The 15,215-nt window shown below is 38.6% G+C and overlaps 1 protein-coding gene and 1 long non-coding RNA gene across 4 annotated transcripts in view; one reads left to right on the forward strand and one right to left on the reverse strand.

Moving 5' to 3' along the window:
- Positions 1-1,557: 1,557 nt before the first annotated feature.
- On the reverse strand, positions 1,558-11,041 carry LOC129059121 (uncharacterized). 2 transcript variants are annotated; one of them, XR_008524834.1, is made up of 3 exons: positions 10,850-11,032; positions 8,251-8,839; positions 1,558-1,825 (listed from the first exon to the last, which is right to left on the reverse strand). It is a non-coding gene; the product is annotated as an uncharacterized LOC129059121 (long non-coding RNA). The 2 variants fall into 2 exon arrangements; XR_008524835.1 differs by lacking the exon at positions 1,558-1,825 and having other exon boundaries at positions 8,594-8,839; positions 10,850-11,041.
- TMEM144 (transmembrane protein 144) overlaps positions 10,966-15,215 on the forward strand; it is a 61,584-nt gene continuing 57,334 nt past the window's right edge. The window contains exons 1-2 of one of the 2 annotated variants that reach the window (XM_054554642.2): positions 10,966-11,191; positions 13,142-13,207. The gene's annotated coding sequence lies outside the window, so the exon portion shown is untranslated. The remainder of the gene's footprint in view (positions 11,192-13,141; positions 13,208-15,215) is intronic. The other variant, XM_054554641.2, reaches the window with a different exon arrangement.

The raw sequence follows: 15,215 nt of genomic DNA on the forward strand, positions 1-15,215 counted from the left end.
CCCAAAACTATTTTTGTCACCAGCCATTTCTGTAATTCTTAAAGAATATTATAACTGTAATAATCTCACTCTCCATGGTTACAATTTTTATTAATTGTTTCCTGGGTCTTTCATTTGATTTCAATACATTGCTGATTATTTTTAGAGCTGCCATTAACACAGATTTCAATCACTGTCCTGTTTTCCTCTTGAGCAGTGAAGCGGTTGTCATGGAAACAGAATCCAGTGCCTCTTTCTCAAACCTCACATCAATGCAATTTGATGAGAGGAACTAACACTCTCTCTCGTACCTGTATTTTATAAGTCTGAAGATCTATTTCCTGTAAAAGATGCAAGTCATTCCTGGGGTAAAGCATACTTGATGATGCAAGGATTTGACAACTTGTCCAAAAAGATGTATCAGAGCTCTCATCTGGAAATAATGCCCTAATCAGTGTAAGAGAAAGGTTTTAATGCTTGAATTGACTAAAAATGTGAAGTCACAAGGTAGATGTTATTTAAAGGTGGGAGGAAGAATAATTTTAATTGGCACCACTCATACAGCACAAAGTCACAGACTAGTAGCCTTTCTCAGAGAGTCCCATACAGTGATTATGTGGGAAGAAGCCTCATTTCCCTCAACTCCACCCTATACAAAAAACTGGATTTGGAGTCTAATCCAGGTAGAATGGGGGTAGGGGGAGGGAGTAACTTCCCAAGCATCTCTGGATGAGATAGCTCTGTCAGCCAAGGGAGAACCTTTGGAGAAAGTTGCTGGCCTAGGCCTCAGCTTCTGCACTTTCAGCAGCTGGGGGAAGTGTATATTGGCTACATGGGCAACTCTGTAGTAAACCAACAGCATCGATTACATATAAGTGTAAAGGATTAATTACCAAATTTTTTATCACGTTCATCAGGCCTTTATGGAAACGATTCACAGGAGGGTCTAGTTACAGAAGGGTCTAGGACCAGGTCTCAGCTAGGACAAATTTAAATAGACCAATCTTTAACCTTGTCAGCATGCTGGAATATTTTATTTGGTGGCTGGATGTGCTATGATGAAATTTTCTATCATGTAATGAGATGTCTGCATAGAGTAGCCTGTATATCTCTGAGGGTAGCCTGGATTAACCAAGGACATCGTCTAGGAGAAGCCAGGATAAGGCAGATACAGATGACAAAGGGGCCAGGGGAGTTGGGATCGGGGAAGGTTATAATACTAGGGCCAACTATACCCACAGGAACCTAAAGCATAGGGACCCAAGCAAAGCAGATGTAATGAATAGAAGAGCTACAGCCAAGTCATCATAAAAGCAGTATTGAATCCCAGAAACAAGCAGGTAACAATGAGCTAATATGCCAGAAACAAAACTGGAAAGGTATGTGTACAGACTGGAAAAGGATTAGTAAACTGAGATCAGTATCAGAAAAAGGGACGAGGCAGATGATGAGGCTGGGCTGTAAGACAACAGTTGGGATCCTACCCAGTAGATTTCATGGCAGTAGATTTTTCCCAGTACAATGTTTTAAAGTGGGCAGACAAAAGGCTTCTTTCTGGTTTTGTTTCATTTTTTTATTATCTGCTTGCTTGGTTTACAATATGGCCCTATCAAGACTGTATTTTAAAAGATAGCAATCAGTATATCTGCTCTTGATCTATGTATTCTTGGTCTCTGAATAAAAGGAAGATTATCCATGAGCTAGATCACAGCCAGTTCTCCCAGTTGTCCTGGCTGCCACAGTTGTTTTTTTTTTTTTTTTTTTTTGCTTGCCTTCATGTCAGCCACATCCCAGCTTTTCCCAAGGAACTTTCAGTTACAGTTATAGGATCCATCCCATCACTTTTCTAGGAGAAAATCAGGTCAGTGTTATTACAGGAGTTGGTTCCACATACCACCAGGTTTAGAAATATTTTTTGTGTCAAAACATGTACAGGCTTCCTAGCACCAAATACTGCTACAATAGAGCCAGACCACATTTGGCCTAATTTTAGGACTCAAGGGTATTCAAGGCTGGCAAGATCTATGCCGGGCACTTGGAGCTGTTTTCTTGCCTTCCTCATACTAGGCTTATTTCCAAGGGGCTGGGTACAGATCTTGTTTTCACTTGTTTTGTTTTGGACGAAATTCTTGAACTGCTCCTACGTGGACTCTTACTTTTTGATCTGTACCGCTTAAACCATACACCCAGCCCTGCACCCCTTGCCCTCACTGTGCCCATTGTTGCTTTCTCACTCATTCTTGTTTTGACGGTCCTACAACACTCCCCTCACTCACTCTATGGTGGAATTCGAGGAGGGCTAGATCTGAGTGAGACAGTATTATAAAAGATGATGTCAGAGGAAAGCTCAGAGCTGGGCCAAAGCTTTGTAAGCCTTTGGAAGGACTTTGGCTATTACTTTTAGAAAAATGGGAAACTATTAGAGCAAGCTTGTCCAACCTGTGGCCCACAGGCCACATGCGGCCCAGGACGGATTTCAGCACAGCTCCACGCAAATTCGTAAACTTTCTTAAAACATTATGTTTCTGCAATTTTTTTTAGTTTATCAGCTATTGTTAGTGTTAGTATATTTTATATGTGATCCAAGACAATTCTTCTTCTTCCACTGTGGCCCAGGGAAGCCCAAAGATTGGAAGCCCCTGCATTAAAGGGTTTTCAGCTGAGAAGTGGACATGGTCTAAAAATAATGAAAAGGGATCACTCTGGTTGTTATGTTAGAAATAAACAGCAGAGGGAGCAAGAGTGAAAGTAGGAAATCCAGCACAATAATTCAGATTGACGTGATGGAGGCTTGATCCAAGTTGTCACAGTAGAAGTACCAAGATGAGGTCAGATCCAGATATATATTTTCAAAATTGAGAGAAAAGGATTTCCTGACAGATTGGATATGGGGTATGAGAGAAATGATGGAGGCAAAGCTGACTCTAAGGGTTTGGGTCTGAGCAATTATTTAAAAACTTACATAGTGTTTCAGGAAATCATGATTGTGCCAGACATAATTCTAAGCACTTTACCAATCGCAACTCATTTAATCCTCAAAACAGCCTATGAGATACATGCTACTAGAGTGCCCAAACTTGATGCACAGATTGCTTAAATGATTTGTGCAAGTTCCCAGTGAATGTTGTTGCCATTAATCGAGATGAATCAGTACAGGAGTAGAACAGATTTGGAGCAGAACTAGGAGCTTAGTTTTAGACTTTTTAAGGTCTAGAGACTACTAGCAACTCACCTGTCCAGGCTCAGTCAACTTTTGCTTTCAGCTGGTATTAGTCCATGGTGTATACTTCTTACCTGCAGTGGTTATATCAGGTACTCTAGGCTGGCACCAGGGGTCCCACAGCTTGGTCATCCACTGAAACTAGTGATATGCTGGTAAATGCGTAACAACCAGCCCTCCAAGGGAAAAGAAATCTAGCATTTGCTGAATATTTGCTGATTTGGGTGGTGTAAATATTCACACCATAGCCGATTTTATACAACCACCATGATGTTATTAAAAATGGATGTTGGAAGAGATGCACACTATCTGCCCTCTGCTGTAGTGTGCCAATGACTGGAGCCACTACAATAATTTTAAAGCCCTAGTTAATATCTAGAAATGGTATGTCAGGGCTCTCAAGTGAGAAGGAGAATTTATGGTTGGAGACATAGCCAAAGTAGCTGGGAAAAAATAATTTAGGCGCTTGAACTAGAGTTTTAATTATGTATGATAAAGGAAGTATAGACAGAATAAATTCAAAGAGATGGAATAATGGAGGGGCTGCATAACTATAGGAGAGCAAAATAGTTGAAATAGCCGATTCTTAATGCTAAATGACGAGTTAATGGGTGCAGCACACCAGCATGGCACATGTATACATATGTAACTAACTTGCACATTGTGCACATGTACCCTAAAACTTAAAGTATAATAATAATAAAATAAAATAAAAGAAAAAAGAAAAAAAAGAAATAGCCAATTCTGCGTTAATGTCATGAGGGTGGGGAGCAGAGATGACTATGATGGAATCTGATTTAAAGTCAGGTCAGCTAATCAGAAGTCTCACAAGTAGGTAAAGGTGCAAAAATGACTTTTATTGCTCCAATCAGTGAGGAAAAGAAGCATTTGAGAACTTCAATATCAGGCAGTAGCAGAAACACTCAAGTGTTTGCTAAATGACGGCTCCTACAAAACGCCTGATCCAGGAGGAAATTTTTAAAATGTTTCCAATGCAGTGTGTCCAGGGCAGGTCAAGGAAAAGCTCCATAAGTGATTTATGTATAATATAAGGTTTGGGAACCTGGTAAGTACCAAAGGCAGAAGGATTCAGGATATCAAGGAGTCCCAAGAGCAAATAAAGGACACCTAATGATAAGAGTAGAGTTTAGGGTCAGAACAGCACTGACTAAAAAGAACAGGATGAAGATGACACAGCAGTGACATACATAGGTGGGATACATAGGTGAGAACTGATGCTGAGCCCTAAACACCAAGAGAGAAGTTAAGCATGCTTAGCAAAAATTCAGAAAGGGTCCTGTACACATCACCAAGAAATTTTTTAAGTTTATTCTAAAGGCAATGGGTGCCAAGAGAAAATACCATTCGGGAAAATGACATGATGATTTACCTTTACAGTAGTGTGGAAGATAGAATGCAAATAAGCAAGACTGAAAGTAAGTGAACTAATTAAGGAGGCACATCATGCAAAAGATGATGAGGGTGTGAACAATGGCTGTGACAATAGGAATGGAATAGTAAGGCTGATTATAGAGCTATTTTAGAGTTAGAACTGACATAGCAGGATATCTGGATATGGATATTTATTGAATATAGAAGGAATAGGCAGAAATTAAGAATAATTCCCACATTTTTGACTACAGAGAGTGAAAGAGAAAACTTGAGGAGGATTCCCACATTTTTAACTAGAATGACTCAGTAAGCAGTGTCATTCAGGGAGATAGGAATCTAAGAAGAAAAAGAGAGATGGGAAAATGTGTGTTCATCAGGACTCTTGATTGCAAATGAGAGGAAACTCAGCTGCCTTAGGCAAAAAATGACTTTTATTGCTGCACCGAATCCAAGAAAGAATTAAACCAACAAACAATGGACTGTGGTAGCTATAGTGTTGTCTTCTCAGAATATATTACAATATCCTTTATAGTAACTGTACCCTCTACTTCTCATGTTTTCTGTAAAGCTGTGTCTGACTCTGACCTATCCACAGACACAGAAGTAGCATATAAGCTGGGTCTAGCCAGAGTGACTGGTTCAAAGGTGGTCATGAGACCTAAACTACACCAATTAGGAGCCTTCATTAGACTTTTCCCCTAAAGCCTTTGTCTTTGGGGTCATCCTTTAGGAAGGATGAAAAGACACTGGAGCAGCTTGCAGCCATCTTCCTCAGTGCCCTAGAAAAAGCATAACTGCATGAAGTCCAGTTGAGACTAATTCAAAAGCTAAAATAAGCAGAAATGGGAGATATATAAAAACAGAAAACTAGCAGTCCTGAAGTGCCAGAAGCATAAATAGAGGCCTGGTTACTGCAGCTATTTGATTATGTTAGCTACTTTGATGTCCTTCCCAAGTATATAAGAAAATGAATACTTTTTTTCCTTCTTAGTATCGTTAGCAAGGGTATCCATAATATAAAGTACAAGATTCTTCATTAATACCTATTGAAAGGATAGCCTACTGGGCCCCAGGAAAAACTAGATCTAGCCACCAGAATGTCACCAGAATCTAGTTATCTACCTTTCATCTGTACCTCTCTCTGGATGTCAGTTTTATTCTTTCTCACTGCAGACTGTTTTCCTTCTTATAGTCGGAAATGTGACTACAAACAGCTCCCAAGTTTTACTTCTGATAGGTTTTATCTCCGAAGGCAACTGCCTTTTATTTTCTGTGCTTCCAATTTCAAATATTCTAAGGAATGATTGTAACTGACCCATCTTGTGTTACATAATGGATCAACCAGTTGTAACTAGGGTCTTAAAATACTGTGATTGGCTTAGCCTGGGCCAGGTTGGCATTCCTGAACCAATCAAATGGGAGCCAGGGTGGTGGGCTCATGCAAGAAAATGGCAATGCTCATGGAAGCTGTAAAATTAGACCAGGGAGAGAAACAATTCTAAGAAGAATAGAGGTTCTATTTCCAGAAGAAGGACAAATATAGCTATAAGTGCCTCTTGTAGGAAAGATGATATTTTAAACATGTTGAATTTGAGACCCCATGGAGGGCCAAAAGGAGGTCAAGGAAATGCGGCCAGTTGAAATTATTACTCAAGCCTGCAAGAGAAAATTTATGCATTTATCTGATTTTCATGAAAGAGATTATTTCAGATTATAAATTTCAAATTCCATATATGGTTTTACCCCAAATTTACCTAGGTCTCTAGGTTTCAAGACAACTTTGCACGTGTAAAATGATTATGCACTGTAATACAGTAGACATTGTCAATTAAGAGAAAGGGTTGTGAATCACAGAGGCAAGACCTTAGGAGAAAAAAAAATCCTGATCTATGTTTCTCCCCTATGAGGAAAGAGACAAAGCTATGGAATAGCAGAGCCTAAAGACCCCAAGATTTTTGGTCTGAGAAACTGTAGTATTGCAACTGAGAAAGGGAAGATATGTCTAGGGCAGGTTTGGGGTAAGTTTGAGTTGTCTCTCAGACATCCAAGTGGAGATACTGAGTAAGGTATTAGATATATGGGGCTGGATTTCAGAAGAGTGATCTGGGAACTCCAAAATTAAGAGGTTAGGAATAAAAGGAAGAGACATCCAAGGAGACTGATGAAAAAGCTTTGAGAGTAAAGGAGAATAACCAAGATAATGTGGTGTTCTAGCAGCCATGTGAATGCAAAACATGAAAGAGAAGGGAAAAATCAATTGTGACAGATGCTGCTGAAGAGTGACACAAATAATGACAGAGAATTAACCATTAGATTTAGCAAACTGGCTGCCATTGGTGATTTTGACAGTTTCTATGCAGTAAGAAGAGCAAAAGGCAAGAGTTACACTTTAGCCACAAATGCCAGCAGACAAGGCAGAAATTAGATGGGTCATTGTCCTGGAAACTAGAGGATTTATGAGACATAGCATCTAACATCTTAGGACTCTGACTCATCTATGTTCATAATGTCCTGTAAGCCCCACCCCTTCCCTCAGACACAGGGACACTGCCTGAGGGAGATAACTTGGGAGTTGGAGGGCTGTGTAATAAACTAAGCATTGTTTGTGTTTTACTTTTTGCCAAGGCAGACTATTGATAAAGCTTCTGCCTAAATTAACAGATCAAACTAAGCTTTAAATCAAAGTTAATGTTTTTTCTTCTTACCAGCAGGTGTAGAGAAAGAACAAATCAACTATGACAAAACTAATAAAACTATATTTTATCCTCATGTTGGATGTGTTACCTGTGTTAAATCTTTAACCCTCATGTGGGTCAAATTTTTATTATGTTTTCACTAGTAAACTTCCCATATCAATTTATAGGTTATGCTTGATAATTTTTTCAAGCATATCTGATTTTTTCTTACAATCGTCAATATTTGACAACTGTTAAGCTGTATCTTACTGGTAATTTTGGTTCATGAAATTGAATAATATCCAGGTAAAATCCTAAAGGTAAAAATCAGGATAAGTTTGAAAATGGGTCATCCACCTGAAAAGTAGAAGAATAATGGGAAGAGAGTCAAAATGAGAGGACTCAGGAGCTAGAAACAAAAAAAGAGAGAGAGAGAAGGGGTAGTGGATGAAGCAGGCTTAGATAATTTTTGAAAGTACATGTAAAAATACACATTACAGTTTTCACCTTCTATAGATACTTATTTGCATGTGTATTTCAGATCTCATTGAAGTTTCAGAATAAGGTGCATATCTCACAATATTTTGGAAAGCATATTAAGAACTAATAACACAAGCACTGAAGTCAGAGAAAATTTGGTTTAAGAACTAGCACTACCACTTATTAGCCACATGGATCTGAGCAAGTTACTCTTTGAGACTCAGAATCCTCATTCATAAAATGGAGAAAATAATAGTATGTAACTCACCAAGCTGTTCTAAGAATTGAACAAGATAATGCAGATAAGGCTCTTTTTGCAGTGCCTTCCCAAATAAAGGCTCAATAATTATTAGTAGTTATGGTTAGTGTTATTATATATCATTGAGAAGTCTTTCTTTAGAAGACTTTTCCATCAGTACCTTTTTTTTCTTACTTATTTCTCCAGCCCTCTTAGGGCCCTTGAAGAATCTCATCAATGATACTCTCATCAGTACCTTCAATTACCTTTCTCCTCTGTATTTTCACCACAGGTATTATGCCAACTCTCACCCTGTGAATCCACTGACTGAGGAACATTATTTAAGAAAATCACATGGCTGTGCCAACAAGCAAGGTAGGAACGGCCATGTGGTGACCTGTGGGCTGAAGTTAAGTGTTGTGGTTTGATCATTGTGTAAGGCAGAATCAGAGCTGGATCTCAAAGCATGTTGACTTCATTTCTTCTTCCTTTTTTTTTAATTAGTTGATTTTTTTGGTATATTTATTTATTTACGTACTTTTTGCTTTGGGTTTTAGTTTTGTTTGCTTTAAGTTTTGGGAATTCCTTACAAGAGACACGGCAGAGAAGACAGAGGCAGAAGCAGCTTTACTGAAAAACGGAGCATGAGTAGAACGACTTCAAATCCCACATGGCACCACAGTGAGAAGTAACTTCCTCTGAGCTTCTTAGAGAATCCAACAATGTCCTGCTCCCTTGGGGAGCTGTAGCCATGGGCACATGGGCATAGTGCTTCCACCAAGAGTCCCGTCAGTCACAGCAACAGGAGGTCTTCCTCAGACAACTTTGATGATAGTGGTTGTTAGACAGAGCAAGCTAGAACCAGAAAGAAAAACTATGAAGATGCCACAGTGGGAGTCTGAGCACCTTGAGGCCTCCTGTTGGAAACTGGCAAACCTAACTGTGGGACACTTGGATGCTGAGTTCTGGTAAACATGCTGTGGGAGGCACGGTAATTTAGTCATTAACATTTAAAAATGATCTAATTCTATATACATACTCTGTTGAAGACTTCTTCCAACCACCTTGTATTATAAATTTAAAATATGAAATACAAACTCTTTATGTGTCTTGACTCAGATTACCTAGGAAGGGACAGTGACCTATTCATCAATGTTTAGAATTAGAGTAAGTTATAGAATATAGTCTGAAAAAATTACTTGGACCAAGAAAGCAATGTCCCTGACATTCATCAATCTAGAACCAGAGCTGCAGATTAAGCTAGGTGCAAATTTATCAGAAAACAATATTTTTCCCAAATACATATTGCAGCCATAAAATGCCCTAAAAACCCAGTTCTTAGAGGGACTATTGCTTACTTACTGAAAAATTTTATTCTCTGAAATCACAGACTATCAGATGCATTGCTGTTTAAAATTATTGCAATAAGAATGAAACATCTCACTCTTATCTGGAGGAGTTAAGTCATTGTGATCAGTGAAGCCTTGATTTACAGCTCCTGTGCAAAGCTTCAGAGAATGGGTCTCAGGACACAACATTTGACATCTATTTTGACTTCATTTCCAAGAAAACAGGACTGCTATGGTTTGAATGTTTGTCTCCCCCAAACCAATGTGTTGGCGGTGGGGCCTAATGGGAGATGTTTGGGTTATCAGGGTGGATCCCTCATGAATAGATTAATGCTCTCCCTGGGGTAGGGAGCAGTGAGTGAGTTCTTGCTTTATTCATTCTCAAGAGAGCTGGTTGTTAAACAGAGCCTGGCACCTCCCTCCTCTCTCCTCCCTCCTTGCTTTCTCTCTCACTGTATGATCTCGGCAAAAACACCTCCCCTCACCTTCTGCCATGAGTGGAAGCAGCCTGAGCCTCTCACCAGGAGCAGATGCTGGTGCCATGCTTCTTGTACAGCTTGCAGAACAGTGAGCCAAATAAACCTCTTTTCCTTAGAGATTGCACAGCCTCAAATGTTCCTCTAGAGCAACACAAAATGGACTAAGACAAGAACCTTAGGTCCATTTCACAGTACAGAGCTGAGGTTGACCCTTTTTATACACAACCATATTTCTTAGAGCCCATAGAATATCACTTCATTTACATCACACCTAAATTCCACTCTTTAGCAAAATCCTATGTTAACTCTATATTTTCCTTTGTTTGATGAGATACACCACAATTGCTCTGTTGTGCAGTCCCCACACTGCAATGAGTCAGTAAACTCAATTGGTTTGTTTACAGGTTGTCCCTGGTGGTTTCAGGCTGATTGGGCTAAGACAAACCATGTCTTATTTTTTAAATGTCTCCTTTAAGCAAATGTTATTATCTATATTTTACTCTATTCCATAAGCAGAAGTAACAAAGTAGTCTAATTGCACCAAAAGATGCTTATAGCATAAAACTTTCTATGCTGTAAACATAGAAAGTTCTTGAAATCAAAAAGAAAAAATTACTGTCCTTAAAATGAAAAAATATATGCACAGAGTTGAGGTTTTTTCACTTTACTAAAGCTCAGGCTGTGCTTCTTACAATAGAACAATGATCAAAACTACAGCTTTTTTTCCTCCTCTATAATATGACCAAACAAGGGTTAGTGGCAATGAACACTGCATCACTTAAAAGATACTGAAAAACTTGAAATACTGATGAACCTCTAACAAACACCTTCTTCCCAATCCTCACTCTTGACCTATGACCTTGTCTCCTTTTCACTGAGAAACAGAGAAAAAAATAGATGAGAATGTGTACAAGCTCTCACCATAAGATCTTCCTACCTCCTCTAACTGCACCTATATACTGTTACTATCAAAGATCCCTCTGTGTCCCTAACAAAGGCTATTTCCTCTCCTTTTGCACTAAATTCCATATACTCACGCCTTTGAGGAGACATTGTTCCAGTAATTATCTCCTTTCTTCTGCTTGTGTCAGCCTCTAGGATGGCCCCCAGTGATCCCCACCTCCTGGTATCCACACCATGATGCAATCTGCTTACACTCTAAATCAGGGATGAACCGTGTGACTCATAGAACACTGCAGAAGGGATGATGTGTGACTTCAGATGCGAAGTCATAGAGGACAAGGACACAGCCACCTTCTTGGATTTCTCACTCTGTGGAAAGGCAGTGACATTCCATGAGACAAGCAGTCCTGTGGTGAGGCCCAGGTCAAGAAGGCCTGAGATCTCCCACCATCAGCTACAGCCAATTTGTCAGTCATGTGAGTAAGCCACCTGGGACATGAATCCTCTCGACTTAACCACCTCTTCAGGTGGCCAGAGCCCTAGCCCAGCTCTGACTGCAACCTGATGAGAAACCCTGAGTAGGAAGCCCTGCTCGAGCTGCTCCCAAATTATTGATCCACAGACACTGTGAGAGATAATACATACTTAGTGTTCTTTTAAGCCACGACATTTTGGGTGGCTGTATTTACTACCCAGTAACAGATGACTAATACATCTCCTGTGATCCAAACACTTCAGAGTTTCCCCATTTCTCTCTGAGAAATATCCAAAGTCCATAAGGCCCATGAGGCCCCTCACATTCTTCCCACCCCCCATTACCTCTCTAACTCCATTATCTACCACTCTCCTTCTTTCCACCTCAACCACAGCTTCAGTGACTTCTTTGCCCTTCCTCAAATCTGCCTCAGGGCCTCTGTACTGGACACTCTCTCCCTACTCCCACTCCCTCCTCCAGGCCTTCACTGAAATGTCTCCCTCTCAGTGAGGACTTCCTTTCCTAAAATGCAGTACCCCCAACCTTCACACACACACACACACACACACACACACACACACACACACACAGAGTCTCTAGTCTTCCTAGCTCCTTAATTTTTTTTTCCTTAGCACATATCACTATTTCATATACCATATTTGTCATCTATTATATGGTTTCCCTTTCTCAGATGTAAGCTAAGTTGGTGCAGGGGTTTTTGTCTGTTCCCAATGTCTGGAAGAGTGTCTGGTTTACAGCAGACACTCCATGAAATTTGTCAAATGAATACACCAGTGTTAAGAGTATAAGAGTGTAATAGTACCTTTAAAAATGCCTCAAAGATAAATCTTTTGATTTATCTTTATTTTTAGATCTCTACCCCCACTTTAGCCACTTCTAAAATTTACTACTAGAAAAACCTTTTCTTTCCTGAAGAACTGTCTCACAAAAATAGCAGTTAAATAGGAAGCTATCCTAACCGTTTGCCTTTTCCCTTGTGAAACTCAGACCAAAATTGAAAGTCATCTATAGTAACTACGTGTTCCTGGCATCTAAACTCTGTTTTGTTTCATCTTGACTTTCTTAATTTCCTAAGTTTTTTCCTTTGTTCCTATTATTTTATTGTTTTTATTCTATATTGCTTCAAAGACTTTATGAAATTAAGTAAATTATAAATACAAATATAAGTAAGTATACTAGTCTTTTCTTAAGCTCACAACAAATTATTACAGGTATCTTTGATTCAGTTGATTGTAATTACAGAATTGTAAACTTTTCAAGGAATAAATCTTTAATCAACAAAGGTAATATTTTTATTATTAATTGGGATATTCTTTTTTTTTCTTTTTTCTTTTTTCTTTTTTTTGAGACAGGGTATCACTTTGTCACTCAGGTTGGAGTGCAGTGGCTCAATCTCAGCTCACCTCCCAGTTTCAAACGATTCTTTTGCCTCAGCCTCCCAAGCAGCTGGGATTACAGTCGCCGCCACCACGCCCGGCTAATTTTTTCTATTTTTAGTAGACATGGGGTTTCACCATGTTGGTCAGGCTGGTCTTGAACTCCTGACCTCAAGTGATCTACCCACCTCAGCTTCCCAAACTGCTGGGATTACAGGCATAAGCCACCGTGCCCAGGCTGGGATATTCTTATTGTAAAACATTTTACATGAAAAATATACTTTGAATCAGGAGAGAAACATTTCAACACAGCATCATTACTTCTCAGTAAAATGGCACATTTTTCCTAATTTCAGATTATTCTTGGAAAATTTTGTTTGCTTCTATGATATAATAAAATTCTACTTGAAAATTATGTGTTAAATTGATTCCTTCTCCATTTCCAAAAAACAGAGGAAGGGTTATTTTAAACAATAAAGTAGTTGATTACGTTATCCAATGAATCAGCAGGTTTTTTTCTGCCTTCACCAGTCATCATTTCTCATTATACACAGAGATCCTCAAAACGAGGAGCAGATACACTCAGTCTGTAGGATCATTTAGCAGCTCGGGGAAGGAGGGTAAGTAGCCTAGATCTTTTTAAGTTTCCACACCCAAACATCTCAAAAGATCATAAAAAGATAAACAAGTGTTCAGAGATTAAATATGGAAAATATTGGTATTGGTTTTGATTCTATAGACAAGAATAAAATACCACTTGGCAATAGATTTCTCACTTTTTAAGTATTCTTGTATTTGGTGAATGGCTAAAAAGATAGTCAAATGAGTTAAATATACATTTAAATAAATGGGCAAATATATATTATCAGTTATCAATTATCAACCCCATCAATGATTTCATATCTAAATATATATAATATCTATTTCTCAGCCTGTGAAGTAAACCAACCGCATCAATAATCTCATTGTATTTAAATATCTATTTAATATATAAATATTCTACATTAATATATTTAATATTTAATATGTTGATCAATATTAAATATATGTTTGATAAAGACATATATTTAATAAATAATAAATATATTTATATTTCAAATTTATATACAATATTAAATATATAAATACATATGCAAATATGATGAGATCATTTAGGGGGTTGGTTTCCTTCACCAGGCTGAGAAAATAGTTTAACTCCCATAAAATAATCACAAATTTAAAATAATGACATTTTCGCACACTATTTTCAGAGCAGTTTTAGATTTATGAAAAAAATCGAGGAGATAGAAGTAGAGTTCTCATATAACCCCTCTCTACTCTCTCCCAGTTCTCCTATTAGTAACATCTGCATTTGAGTTGTACATTTCTTACAGTTGAGGAACCAATATTGGACATTATTATGAACTAAAGTCCATTGTTTACATTAGAGTGCACTCTGTATGCTGTATAGCTCTATGGGTTCTGACATATGCAAAAGGCCCCAGATGTAGCGTTAATGTTCTAGGTTAATGTTCTATACGAGCTTGAGAAGAATGTGTATTTTGCTGCAGTTGAATGAGATATTACTATCAATTAAACCCAGGTGATGATGGTACTGTTCACTTCTATTATATTCTTACTGATTTTCTGCCTGTTCGATTTGCCAATCACTAATAGAGGAATATTGAAGACCCCAACTGCAATAGTCTATTTGTGTCTATTTCTCCTTGCAGTTTTACCAGTTTTTGCCTTACCTATTTTGACACTCTGTTGTGAGGTGCATACACAGGATTGTTATGGCTTATTGGACAGTTGGCCCCTTTATCATTATGTAATGGCCTTCTTTATTCTTAATAATTTCCTTGTCTGAAGTTTGCTTTGTCTGAAGTTAAAATAGTTATTCTAGCTTTCCTTTGATTAGTGTTAGAAAAATATATTTTGTTGGGCATGGTGGCTCATGCTGTAATCTCAGCACTTTGGGAGGCTGAGGGAAGAGGGTCTCTTGAGTTCAGGAGTTCAAGACCAGCCTGGGCAACATAGTGAAACCTCATCTCTACAAAAAATTAAAAATTAGCTTGTTGTGGTGGCACATGCCTGCAGTCCCAGATACTCAACAGACTGAGGTGGGAGGATCACTTGAGCTCAGGAGTTCGAGACTGCAGTGAGCCATGACTGTGCCACTGTACTCCAGCCTGGGTGATAGAGTGAGACCCTGTTTCAAAGGTTAAAAAAAAGAAAAGAAAAGAAAAGAAAAATGTAACTTTCTCCATTCCTTTTGTGTCTTTATAATTAACATGGATTTCTGGTACACAACATAGAGTTGATGCCTGTATCTTATTCATTCTGTCAGTCCTTGTCTTTTAATTGGTAGACCGTTTATATTCAGTGATTTTTGATAGAGTTGGATTAATATTTCCCATATGTTAATTGTTTTCTGTTTGTTGCCCTTGTGATTATTTCCCTTTTTTGTCCTCCCCTCTTCATATGGTTTGGCTCTGTGCCCCCACCCAAATCTCACGTGGAATTGTAATCCCCATAATCCCCACCTGTTGAGAGAGGGACTTGGTGGGAGGTGATTGGGTCATGTGGGTGGTTTCCCCCATGCTGTTCTCGTGATAGTGAGTGAGTTCTCACGAGATCTGATGGTTT

The sequence above is a fragment of the Pongo abelii genome, chromosome 3 (assembly GCF_028885655.2).
Source record: "Pongo abelii isolate AG06213 chromosome 3, NHGRI_mPonAbe1-v2.0_pri, whole genome shotgun sequence".
Taxonomy (NCBI): Eukaryota; Metazoa; Chordata; class Mammalia; order Primates; family Hominidae; genus Pongo; species Pongo abelii.